Consider the following 14,055-nt stretch of genomic DNA (forward strand, 5'->3'; position numbering starts at 1 on the left):
ATCAGCCCTGCTCTGTGCCTGATAGGCGGAGCTCCCCAACCCCCTGATTGCCCTGCGGCTCTGTGTGTGACAGGGTGTGGGGCCCCAACCCCCTGATCAGCCCTGCTCTGTGCCTGATAGGCGGAGCTCCCCAACCCCCTGATCGCCCTGCGGCTCTGTGTGTGACAGGGTGTGGCGCCCCAACCCCCTGATCAGCCCTGCTCTGTGCCTGATAGGCGGAGCTCCCCAACCCCCTGATCGCCCTGCGGCTCTGTGTGTGACAGGGTGTGGCGCCCCAACCCCCTGATCGGCCCTGCTCTGTGTGTGACATGGGGCAGCGCCCCAACCCCCTGATAGGCCCTGCTCTGTGTGTGATGGGGTAGAGCCATAACCTCCCCATCGGCCCTGCCCTGAGTGTGAGAGTGGCAGCGCCCCAACCCCCTGATCTGATTGGCCCTGCTCTGTGGGTGATAGAGGGCAGCACCCCAACCCCCACCCCACGGGCCCTGCTCTGTGTGTGATGGGGTAGAGCCATAACCTCCCATTGGCCTTGCCCTGAGTGTGACAGTGGCAGCGCCCCAACCCCCTGATCGGCCCTGCTCTGTGGGTGACAGGGGGCGGTGCCCCAACTCCCCTATTGGCTCTACTCTGTGAGTGACAGGGGCGAGCTCCTCAACCCCCTGATCGGCCCTGCTCTGTGTGTGACAGGGGGGAGCTCCCCAACCACCTGATGGGCCCTGCTCTGTGCGTGACAGGGTACGGAGCCCCAACCCCCCTGATGGGCCCTACCCTGAGCGTGACTGAGGGTGGCATCGCAACCTCCCAATCCGCTCTGCTCTGTGCATGACAGGGGGCGGCGCCCTAATTCCCCAATCGGCCCTGCTCTGAGCCCGACCAGGGGCTGCACCTAGGGATTGGGCCTGCCCTCTGCCACCCAGGAGCAGGCCTAAGCCAGCAGGTCGTTATCTCCCGAGGGGTCCCAGACTCTGAGAGGGCACAGGCCGGGCTGAGGGACCCCCCTTCCCCTCGAATGCACAAATTTTTGTGCACTGGGCCTCTATTATATATATATTTTAGTATATTTTATTGATTTTTTACAGAGAGGAGAGGAGAGGGATAGAGAGTTAGAAACACTGATGAGAGAGAAACACCAATCAGCTGCCTCCTGCACACCCCCCACTGGGGATGTGCCCACAACCAAGGTACATGCCCTTGACCGGAATTGAACCCGGGACCCTTCAGTCCCCAGGCCGATGCTCTATCCACTGAGCCAAACCGGCTACGGCACAAATATATTTTTTAAAAATAAATCATGTAAATTGCATTAATTCATCCCATTCCCCCAGATGATGCCCTGTTTTAGCCTTTCTTATACACTGTGCACATCTAATGTACTGTTTAACCTACAAAAAAACACTTCTTTCCTTTCATTTATCCAGTCATCCCCCAGGCTGTCAGATGCAGCAGCTTCGCTGCCTCCGGCCCGTCTGGATCCTGCCACTGGCTCCCTGCTTCTCCCTGATCCAAACCAGCAGTGTTCTTCTGCCTCTTGCATCGCCTGTGATCCTTGTCCCCGTGCCACCCTCAGCACCATCAGGGTCTTGATGGCCTCTTTATGTTTAAAATTGTGCTAAATGTCCATTTTGCCAGTAACAGAAACAAATATTATGGAAAAGTGACCTCGGGTGACCTTACCTAAAGTCTAAATAATTCTTTTTTGAAAACATTGGATTTCCCTGTCCCACCCCCTCTGTGCTTTTACAAACCGCCTGTTTCCGTAGCCCCTGGAGCGCCTGTCCACTTGCCGGTGGGACGCTGCCCAATCCGCGAATCCTTCAGGAAAGCCAGTTAGATCTTTACAAGCCACTTGGTTCAGTTTCTGTTGCTGAACAGTACGACAAGATCATCTCCCTATATCTATATAACAGTTATACTTATCCTATATAATAAAGAGGTAATAGGCAAATTGACCATCACGCCCTCACATAAGATGGCCTGCAGGGGAGGGCAGTTAGATCTTTTACAAGGCACTTGATTCAATTTCTATTGCTTAACAGTACGACAAGACCATATTTCTATATCTGTGTAACAGTTATACTTACGATGTCTGTAAGCCTGAAATCCTTTCAAAATAAAAAGGTGACGAAAATGATGGCAGGAAACTAGCTGCTACGGTGATTAGCCCCGAGGGCCCTAACCTCTGGGCAGATCAACCCTGGCGGCCAGTGAGTGGTGGCCGCAGCCCAGAGCAGCCCCCACGGGGGAACCTCCTAGTTATGCACAGGGAGAGAGAAGAGGAGGGGCTGGAGTACCAGAAACAAAGAAGGAACTAGGAGGAAATCAATGCGATCACTTGACACATCTCGCCCTGTCCAGAGAAAAGCACTTTGCTGGACCAGCCATTTCCAGCTGTGGCCGCAAGAACGTTTGAAACACGCCACACCTGACTGTTCAGCCGGGCACCGGCCTCTTTTCCTTTAAACTGTCAGCCAAACGAAGAACGACAGCAGCCAATACATCGCTGTCCGGTGTGAAGGAATCACGTACACCTAATTTTTTGTCAGATCAGCGACATATGTATTTTTGGCGTGCTGCAGAATTTTAGCAACTCGCTTATGTGCTGTGAGATGAAAAAGGTTGAAAATCACTGCGCTATGCGGTTTACAGTCATTTCTGTTAAAGATGGGATGATTTTACTACAGAATTCTAATGTCTAGGAAAATACTGCTATTAAATGCTACACGGAAAACATCCTTCTTCCTTATTTAAACTGGAAAGATATTTACTCCGCCCAGAATAGAGTCTCCAGTGTAAAGGTGTTGAGATCACTGCCGGGAGCCAGTCCATCCTTGCTGTTTCAAGGGACCTGGCATATATGGCATACTGTTCTTAATATGTTTGCTCACCTTCTTGGCACTATGTGTTTTAACCAAGGTCACCTCTCTGAGAAAGGTTGTTTCCCCAGGTAGGGATTTTCCCCTGAAGTTAGGGAGGGAATAAAACCCCTCAACTAAGTGCCAGGCGGGTAATTAATCACTTTAACTACGAACAATCATGCTTAAGCTACATAATCCTTACTCCCTGGAATGGAGATAAGAAACGCCCTAACCTTTGGAATAGAGATTGACAGGATTGGAATCAACTGGTATAAATACAGATGTAACAAGAAAACAGTACACAGAACTTAGAAGACAGAACCTAGACACAGAACCTACACAGAACCTAGACACAGAACCTAGCGAGAGAACATGGCAAAAGATCCTGGACAGAAACTGGCCACAGAACCTAGAGACAGAACCTAGCGAGAGAACATGGCTGAAGAACCTAGAGATAGAACCTGGCTACAGAACCTGGATAGAACATGGCAAGAGAACCTGACTAGAACCTGGTGACAGAACCTGGCTGGAGAACCTACCTAGGGAACATGGCTACAGAACCTGGCTGGAGAACCTTGAGAACCTGTCTGGAGAACCTAGCAAGAGAACATGGACACAGAACCTGGCTGGAGATCCTAACCAGAACTTGGCTGGAGATCCTGGCTAGAGATCCTGGTTAGAGATCCTGGCTAGGCTGCTGATCAACTGAACGCTATCTCCGTGCCATTCCTTCTTCGCCGACTCCGTCCACACCTTTGGGGACCCCTGGACCTGCTGGGGTTGGACCCCAGCATATCACTGCTGTTTTAGGGGCAGTTTCAGGCTGCAACAAAAAGCCTTGCTTGTGAAAAAGGCAGAATTTTCCGTGGCTGGCGTAGCTCAGCTGGTTGGGCATCCTACCGGGCACCAAAGGGTGGTTCGGTTCCGGTCAGGGCACAGGCCCGGGTGGTGGTTCGGTTCCTGGGGGAGGGGAGGCAGGCAGGAAGCAGCCTATTGATACACATTGATGTGTCCTTTTCTCTCTCAAATCAATAAAACGGGACTCTTCCCCTCCCCACGTGGACGTCTGTACTTGTTCTTCAATAAATCTCCATCTTTGCTAAAAAAATAAAATGAAATCAATAAAATCATTCTAATGAAACATTTAAAGGAAACATTTAAAGGAAAGGCTTGAGCCAGCCACAGCATAGAGACCTGTGCCCACAGCACTGCGTGTCAATGATGTGCTCGTCTAGCCCAGCACCGTAGAGGTCAGAGCAACGAGGCCACAGCTCAGAACCACAGGCCCCCCTCCCCTCAGGGTCCGGCCTGAGCCCGGCCAAACCACAGGCCTCCCTCCCCTCAGGGTCCGGCCCGAGCCCGGCCGCGGGCACAGCTCCAGGCCCTCGGTGTTTTCATGCCACACGCCTTCTGTGGCGCCTACTGAACACTGTCCGTGCACCATGAGCGGCTACATGTAAATACATGGTAACGACCTTCCCTCATTTGCTCCACGACCGACCTCTTCACATCGGGAGACTGTGTAACAGCGCCATCCAAGCGAAGGACCACGCTCCTCCGGCCCTGGCCAGGGTTGCTCAGTGGTTAGAGTGTCAGCCTGCGGACTAAAGGGTCCTGGGTTCGATTCTGGTCAAGGACACGTACCTCGGCTGCAGGCTCCTCCCCGGCCCAGGCCTTGGTCGGGGTATGTGCAGGAGGCAACCAATTGATGTGTTTCTTTCACATGAATGTTTCTCTCTGTCTCCCTCCCTCCCACCCTCTCTAAAAATGAATGGAATAATATCCTCGGGTGAAGATTAAAAAAAAAGGACTATACCATTCCTTATTAAGGTCAACGTTAGTTGAATTAATGAGTTCAAAGAAACTCGGTCTCTGCAGGAATACACTCCAGTTTTACTGGCACATTTGTCATTGCGTTTCTGGTCAGGGTTTAAAACATTTTTTATTGAACTCATTGGGGTGAGATTGGTAAATAAAATTATGTAGGTTTCAAGGGTACAATTCTGTAACACATCACCAGCATATCCAAGGTTTTAAATAAAAACCACTTAATCTAAAGAAAGGATTTAGCGAAGTCTAAAATAAGTCGTCTGTGCCTTTTCATGTTTCCTCTCTGCAGAGGAAGAAGAGATGAGAGGCACGTTCTCTGCCAGCCCTCCTGCAAAATGAAAGGGCCGGAGACCAGGGAGCTGCGCACACACGGGCCCTGCAGCTCCGCGGCAGGCGGCGGGTCCGGAGGGCGGGAGGCTCCTGCCTGACAAGCTGAGGCCGCGGGCAGGAGCCAGGCCGGCGGGTCTCTGAGAAGTCCCGCAGGAGTGAGATGAAAGGCCCGGGGTCAGGAGGCAGCGGGCGCCCAGGGGCTGACCTTCCCCGGACCCGTCCTCACCAGCTCTGCAGACACTCGGGCAGGGCTGGGCCCACAACCCGGCATGTCAGCCTCCGTTTCCCCACTCCACTTGCCAAGGCGTTTTCCAGCTTCCTCCTATCCTCCCTCCCTCCCAATGTGACGTTTTTATTATTTTTGTTAACCCTCACCTGAGGATATTTTCCCATTGATTTTTAGAGTGGAAGAGAGAGGAAAGAGAGAAATATCGATGTGAGAGAAACACATCGATAGGTTGTCTCCTGCACGTGCCCTATCAGGGCCCGGGCCAGGTAGGAGCCTGCAACCGAGGTATACACCCTTGACCGGAATCCAACCCGGGACCCTGTGGTCCACAGGCCGATGCTCTATCCACTGAACCACACCAGCTAGGGCCCGATGTGACTGTTTTTAGAGTCTCAGAAGGTAATGAAGGTTACATGAGGTCCTGAGGGCAGGGCTCTCACCCGGTGAGACCAGCACAGAGGAAAGGCCGCCTGCAAGCCGGGAAGGGGCCCTCGGTGGAAGCAGCCCCCTGGCGCCCCGACCGGGACTGCCAGCCTCCAGAGGCTCGAGGAATAAGTTCTCGTTGTCTGAGCCGCGTAGACTGTGGGGAGGGCACCCAGGTGACTGATACCACAGGCCACCTCGATACCATTTCCTTCACAACATCCACCGCATATCGGAAGCCAGAGGCTCTTGAGCTCCGTGGGACTGCAAACAAAATACTGTTGTGGTGGCCAGCGTGGCTCAGTGACTGAGCATCGACCTAGGAACCAGGGGGTCACCTTTCGATTCCCGGTCAGGGCACACGCCCGGGTTGTGGGCTCAGTCCCCAGTAATGGGCGTGCAGGGGGCAGCTGTAAATGATTCTCATCACTGATGTTTCTGTCTTTCTCCCTTCCATTCTGAAATCAATAAAATGTATTTAAAAGCTAAATGTAGAGACAGAGACCATCGGGGACTCGGCTGAGAGCATTTCGGGGAAGTGAGGTGTGAGGGCAGGTCTCAGGCTGGGTCAGTGCAAATGAGCTCAGTGGATGAGCAGAGAATGGGGGTCGAGCTTCGCCCCGCGGCCGACCCTTTGCTGAGCATGAGCTTCAGCAACTTCAGTTTTGTGTTCCTCACCTGTGACGCGGGGATAATAATGGTACCACCTGCTGGTATGCTGAAGAATCTATAATAATAATAGCGTAATATGCTAATTAGACCGGACAGCCAAACAACCTTCCGGACGTCTTTCCGGACAAAGCCCTGGGGGTGGGGGCTGAGGGAGAGGCAGTTAGGGGTGATCAGGCAGGCAGGCAGAGTGGTTAGGGGCGATGAGGCAGGCAGGCAGAGTGGTTAGGGGCGATGAGGCAGGCAGGCAGAGTGGTTAGGAGTGATGAGGCAGGCAGGCAGAGTGGTTAGGGGCGATGAGGCAGGCAGGCAGAGGCGGTTAGGGGTGATGAGGCAGGTGAGCAGTTAGGAGCCAGCAGTGCCAGTTTGCGAGGGGGATGTCCGACTGCCAGGTTGGGCTGGGGCCTGACTGGCAGTCGGACATCCCCTGAGGGGTCCTGGATTGCAAGAGGGTGCAGGCTGGGCTGAGAGATCCCCCTCCCATGCATGAATTTTGTGCACTGGGCCTCTAGTTAGAAATAACGAAGCCACAGATACGCCTCGAGGGGATCCTTGATTAAGGGTGGCCGTTGTTATAATCTAGCTCAGTGTCTGCATTTACATGGACTGTCCTGGGAGAAGGAAGAGATCTGACGAAAGCGATAGAGGCTGATCTCGGCTTAAAACGTTTACCAGGCACGTTAATGGGAAACCCTGACCTCACAAAGCCTGCCCCAGGAAGAATTTCTAAAAAACTACTGAGTTATAGACTGGGGATCACTGTGAGTGATTCTACCAACGACAACGCGTCTGTCTTTAGGCAAAACGTACCTGACTTCACCGTGACCATCCCATCACTTGCAAAAAGATGGGAACGTTGTGGACGTTTCCTACTTGGGCAGAGTTCTCAGGCTTCGACATTGTGGGGACATTCAGAAGACCTGGGTCCCCACCACAGCGCAAACTTGACTGATAATCTCTTCTCCACAAAAGGAGAACAGGATTGTGTAGCCCAGGACGCGCTCCCAGGACCAGCATCAGAAAGGGAGCCAGCACCTCTGGCTTCCGCCATGAGGGGGCGCTGCTGCGCTTTGAGAAATCTACGGCCCAGGCGGCTCCTAAGAAAACACCAGCAGGAGGAGTTCAGGGAAACAGCCCAGCCAGCCAGGCTCCACCTGGGAGATGGGCCTGACTTCCCTGTGCTGGGCGGCGCCGTGCACGTTGCAATTAAGCGTATGGTGTGCACATGACTCAAGCCCACTGTTCAGCCCCCGACATTCGCACACAGCTGCTCGGGGCCATACAGAGATCATACACATACATACTGTCACATAGATGCTCTGTGTCCATTTTAGCACATGAGGGAGGACTAGCAAATTAACCGAGGCGAACCAGGTCACGCCTCATCGCTTTAAAAATATAAGGCCTCACACTGAATAATATTAAAGGCAGTTTCTTAAAATACATTTCATGTCCTGGCTGGTGTGGTTCAGTGGATAGAGCATTGGCCTGTGGACTGAAGGGTCCCGGGTTCGAGTCTGGTCAAGGGCACATGCCTGGGTTGTGGGCTTGATCCCCAGTAGGGGGCATGTAGGAGGCAGCCGATCGATGATTCTCTCTCATCACTGATGTTTCTCTGTCTCCCTCTCCCTTCCTCTGAAATCAATAAAAAATGTATTAAAAATAAAATAAAATACATTCCATTTTCAAACCTGAGCGGTCAGCTGTGGAAGCGTGTTTGCATTTTGGGGGACACCCTGTATGACACAAGTAGTCCAGGTTCCATGTAGGACAGTGGCTCTCAACCGGGTCGCGACCCCTTTGGGGGTAGAACGGCCCTGTCACAGGGGTCGCCTAAGACCAACAGAAAACACATATATAATTACATGTTGTTTTTGTGATTAATCACTATGCCTTAATTATGTTCAATTTGTAACAGTGAAATTGGGGGTCACCACAACAGGAGGAACTGGGTTAAAGGGTCGCGGCGTTAGGAAGGTTGAGAACCCGCTGATGCAGGAGAATCAGAACGTGCAGAGCAGCCAAATGACGGTAGTGACCGCCCCCTCCCAGCACGGCTGGTGCAGAGCGGGCGGCCTGCTCCTGTGGCCCCGGGAGGCCAGGGAACATCGCGCTGCGGGTGTTAGCCGCCCGCCCTTCACTGCGCTGGGCAAGGCCCGTCTCTGACCCCCAGGTCTGCGGTGACTTGGGGTCCCCAGTTCTGTGGTGCACAGGCCTCTCCTGCATTTCCTGAAATTGTCTCTGATTGAGGCTGCCTTACCGCCTCCGAGCGCCAGGGGGCAGTCGAGGCCCGGCCATCAGGGTCCCAGCCCGGGAAGGCGCAGGCCCCCAGTTCCCTGGGAGGAAAATGGGGAGCAAGCGCTGCACGTGCCCCTGTAAGGCCTAGAAACCAGGGGGCCGGGAGCAGGCAAGGAAGGTGGTGCAGGAGGCGTGCTTTCTGCATCCCCGAGGCAGGGGCGGAGGTACACCAGGGCTCTGACCGCAACGCGGGCCCAGCCGCCTGCATGAGCCAGGGATTCTCGGAAGAAGCCATCACCAGCCCTTTAAATGACGCAGAGGCTGGGCCGGGTGGCTCAGTGATTGAGCATCGACCTGTGAACCAGGAGGTCAGGGTTCGAGTCCCGGTCGGGCACATGCCTGGGTTGCAGGCTCAATCCCCAGTGCGGGGCGTGCAGGAGGCAGCCGATCCATGGTTCTCTCTCATCACTGATGTTTCTATCTCTCTCTCCCTCTCCCTTTCTCTCTGAAATCAATTAAAAATATTCTAAAAATAAAGTTAATGTTGCTCAACATTGGCGGGACCTGGCTTCATAGAACTAGACGCACCTTACAGAGGTGCCTGGACAGCAGGTGGGTGGCTGCTACGAGGCTCACGTCCCCAAGGAGCAGGGAGGGCCCCACAGAGCAGCTCTCCCGGGCCCAGGAACTCCGTCGTCCGTGGGAACGCACAGAGTCACGGCAGCGAGAGGCGGTGGACGAATCAGAACGAGGTGAAGGGACTCACACCTTCCCCCCGGGAAGGTCCGGGGTGTGGGGGGCAGAGGGGGGAGCTCCGCCCAAGCAGGCGCTGGCTTGAAGCTCAGGGAATCCGACACTTGGTGCCTCACAGCCCAGCCGGCCACTGCGGCTGGAAAACGCCATGTTGCTCGAGAGAGAAGCGCCTTCCAAGGGAACCAGAACCCACTCCTGAGAACACAGTTTTGTGGATATTAAAGTTCTTACTTTTCTGTCGAAAGATTGTGGACTTTGGGGTCAGACGCTGACTCGCATTTCGGCTCTGTCCTGGGGCAGACGGCGCAGCCTCCGTGTGCTCCCGTGTCCCCGCGGAAGGCGAGCGCTTCCCAGAGAGTCTGGAAAGTCAAGGAGAATCCCGGCTGGGAGGCGGCTGCCTGAGTCACCCCACGCTCCGTCTCCCGGGCCTGCACGTGGCAGGAACTGGCGGGCCTCCCCAAGGCCGGGCTCTCCTCCGCGAGGAGCGCCTCAGTGGCCACAGGCGACCCGGTCGGCAGGTGGCTCCTCCCGCAGGAGACGGAATCTGTGACAGACCTTCCTTCTCATTTTCTTCCGGAAAATGGTTTTTAACCTCAAGTTCACGTTTTAAAAATGTTTTTATTGATTTCAGAGCGGAAGGGAGAGGGAGAGAGAGAGAGAAACAGCAATGATGAGAGAGAACCATGGCGCAGTGGCCTCCTGCACGCCCCCTACTGGGGATCCAGCCCACAACCTGGGCACGTGCCCTTGACCACATTCGAACCCATGACCCTTCAGTCCGCAGATCAATGCTCTACCCACGGAGCCGACCTCCTAGTTAGAACCTTTGAGGGTAGCCTGCTGCTGACCACACAGCCTGCCTACAGATACCCATGTTTGCAATAACTAACCGATGGTGACAAGAGCACGGTCCCCATGACCTGTCTTTATTTCGACGGACGTGCAAACACAGTCGCACGTTGGAAAAGGCCTGTTTGGAGAGAGTGCACCCCCTCAGAGGCAGACGAGCTGCTCTGTCACTGTTACAGTGCTGGGCTCCGGGGAGGTCGGCCGATGTTTGTTCTCACCGACTTTTCTCTGTGGCTACAGTGGTCCTTGCCGCTTCCCCAGCGTGACTGCGAAGGCCCGGGAGTGAAGATGGATGGCTCTGTGAGGAATAAGTAGCCACCTTCAGGAGGAAAGCAGGCCGCTGATAAATTATGTGAATATGGGAGCTGACTGACCACCATCCGTTAGCCACCTTGTACCCGACGGGAGTTCTGTGTGAGAGCGGCAGGGGTCGGGTCGTCTGCCCGGCTGCTGGGATCCCAGAGAACGCGGGCGTTGGTCCTGGACCTGCCTTGGGCTCTCGGCTCTGAGTGGGATAAACTCCGCTACTTTAGGCAAAGGAATGAGTCCCTCGGAGCCTTAATTTCCTTATAAAAATTTAAAAAAGGGTTAAGATTTGTTGATGCTTTTAAAAAAATATGTTTTTATTGATTTGAGAGAGGAAGGGAGAGGGAGAGAGAAACATCAATGATGAGAGAGAATCATGGATCAGCTGCCTCCTGCACGCCCCCCACTGGGGATTGAACCCACAACCTGGGCACGTGCCCTGACCGGGTATCGAACCCTGACCTCCTGGTTCCTAGGTCCACGCTCAAGCACTGAGCCACGGCGGCTGGGGGTGGTTTTCATTTTTAACCATTCTGCCCCGCGGCCTTCCTAAAGAAGAGATGCTCTGGCACGCCAAGCGCACCTGGTTTGGGGAGGGACACGCAGTGTGCGTGAGACGGCCCATGTTAGGCGACCCGCCTGGGTGCCGGCCGGTGAAGAATAACTGCCAGAATTTCGGGACCAGAACGCTGAGCAGGAAAAGAAGTATTTTAAACCAGGAAACAGTGAGTCCGTCCGTGTGTGGGGGAAACAACCTCAAACACGTATCCCCGAGAAACACGCTTGGAAAGAGTGTGGTGAGTCGACTTAGGGGATCGATCCCAGCCCCTCCGGCCCTCTCCCGGCACCCGGGTCGGCACCTCAGCCTCATCTACAGACAGCAAGATCCCCGAGTCGGAGGCCCAGTCTCCAGGCGGTGGGCTTGACCTGTCAGACGCCCAGGGGCCATGCTGGGTTATTGATGCGGATCTAATTCTATTTGGTCCTCCCATCCCCACAGCCTTGTTCTTGCCTCGGAGGTACATGCCGTTGAAAACGCAGAATTCCACGTTTCCGGTGGGTTTCCCCTGAGGGCGATCGCGTCACCGCTAACCACATGCAACGCCCCCCCTTTACCCCCCCCCCCCCCGCCCTGGGTCCCAGCGTCTGTTCCGGTCCCTGCAGCCTGGCCTGGCCTTCGCGGATGGGTCCTCAGCCTGCGGGCCCACACCCTCCCGCTCTGCTCTGCCTGGGAGTTCCCTGTCACCGAGCTCTGGCAAAGCCCACGCCACGAGGGTGTGACATGCACAGCGACCTTTCAGGTCCATTTTTTCCCTCCATGAAGGCGAGCTCACCTGGGCTCTGCTCTCTGCTGGGTCCTCTGAATGGAGGGCTTCGTTTAGGCTGCAACCTATGAAATTGCCAATAAGTCACTGTTCTTAGCCATGAGAGTGGCAACTTCATATGGTTCAACCAAATTCCTATACGAATAGGCCTTCGGCGTCCTATCCAGTATAATAAAAGGCTAATATGCAAATTGACTGAACTGTGGAACAACCGCTCGCTATGACGTGCACTGACCACCAGGGGGCAGATGCTCAATGCAGGAGCTGCCCTCTGGTGGTCAGTGCGCTCCCACAGGGGGAGTGCCGCTCAGCCAGAAGCTGGGCTCATGGTTGGCGAGGGCAGCAGTGGTGGCGGGAGCCTCTCCCACCTCCACTGTAGGCGGCGGTAAGGAGCGAGGGGTCCCCGACTGTGAGAGGGATGTCTGACTGCCGGCTTAGGTGGGTGGACATCCCCCGAGGGGTCCTGGACGGCAAGAGGGCGCAGGCTGGGCTGAGGGACTCCCCCGTCAGTGCACGGTTCCTGTGCACCAGGCCTCTGGTGTTCTATAAATGTCAGAATAACTGCAGCGGCTCTTGTTTCAAATCCTCACCGAGGAGTGAGGATATTTTTTCCATTGATTTTTTTTTAAGAGAGTGGAAGGGAGGAGAGAGGAAGAGAGAGATGAGAGGGAGGGGGGAGAAAGAGATCGATGTGAGAGACACATTGATTGGTTGCCTTCCATGCATGCCCCTACTGGGGGGTGGGATTGAACCTGCAACCCAGGTGTGTGCCCTTGACTGGGAGTCGAACCCGAGACCCTCAGGTGTGCAGGCTGACACTCTAACCACTGAACCATGCCAGCCAGGGCTGCAGCAACGTTTTTTTATGCTTAAGTTGGCCTATTTCCAGCCCCACCTCCCAGTTCTTAAAGGGGTGCTGGGGGCTAGGGGAGGGGGTTGGTGAGACTACAGGACAATAGTCCTCCTCCTAAAGCTACTTCCAAGGTCATTTCCAGTCCCAGCTCAGGACAGGGGTCCGCCGTTCCCAGGGTGATCGGCCAGCTGGCGGCCGCTGAAGCTGGAGCAGGTGCCCCTTAACACGGCAGAAGATTCAGTGACGTGGGCGCACCCTCCAGCAGCGACGCCCTAGCCAGGACAGGAAGTGAGGGGGCGCACGGCTCTCTCTTCCTCGGCGCTTTGGGAAGGAGAACAAAGTGCCCATTGCTGACTCCTTGCCCCTGAAATTTCACCCATCAATACAAACTAGAGCAGGGCTCTAGGTGGACGCTGACTGCCCGCGGCAGCCATCTCCGCAGCCCCATCCAACAACAAACCCCACCGCCATGCTTCAAGCCAAGAAAGATCCCAAACTAGAAACAACCGAAGCTCACAACCAGGTGACAGGTACGCGAGGAGCGAGGAACGGCGTGGGGCTGTTTACTCATTCTGGGCACCGAGAAGCCAGGGCAGCCGGTTTCCTGGGGAAGAAGGGAGGGTTTAGTCTCCAACATCCCGGATCCTGGAAGCAAACTCCCCAAAGTCGAGCCAAGAAAACCCGGAGAGTTTTGCATGTAACAGACATTATTAAGTGAGCAGTTTTTTTAGAGAAATGAGCCCGCCGCCCCCGACTTTGGTAACCACACCAGGAGGGAGACACGTCCAAGGAAATAATCGAGCCCATGAGGCTTCCTGGCACAGTGGCCTGGCGTCAACCCCATCGTGACATGTAAAAAATATATATTTCTATTGACTTCAGAGAGGAAGAGAGAGGGAGAGAGAAACATCGATGATGAGAGAGAATCCTGGCTCGGCCGCCTCCTGCACGCCCCCCACGGAGGATCGAGTCTGCTTCTGGGCATGCGCCCTGACCGGGAATGGCCACAGGTCCCGGCTCGTAGGTCGACGCTCAGCCACGGCCACGCGGCCGGGCTGAACCAGTGTGTGTTGCTTTTGACCACGGAGCCCTAACGGGAGCCCTGCCTGATGCCCTGTACACACGCAGCAGGAGGCACAGCCGGGCCCACGGGGCGGGTGCTCGCGTGGAAGGAGGCCGTGGCCACCCCAGTAAGTCTGGGCTCGCGTGCCACGTCCCCCAGAAAGAACTGTCCGCGGGCCCCTTACCTCGCGCTGAGCGTCAGCTTCATCCGGAGGCTCCACGGACACGGCCCTCGCCGAGGCTGTCCGGGAACTGAGGGTGCGCACACCTGGAGGGCGGCCGGCTGGCCCTGTGGCCGGTGGCTCCCTGTGGAGGCAGCGAGGAGAGCGACCG

Source organism: Myotis nattereri, assembly GCF_964212035.1.
Source record: "Myotis nattereri genome assembly, chromosome: 2".
In the NCBI taxonomy this organism is placed as follows: Eukaryota; Metazoa; Chordata; class Mammalia; order Chiroptera; family Vespertilionidae; genus Myotis; species Myotis nattereri.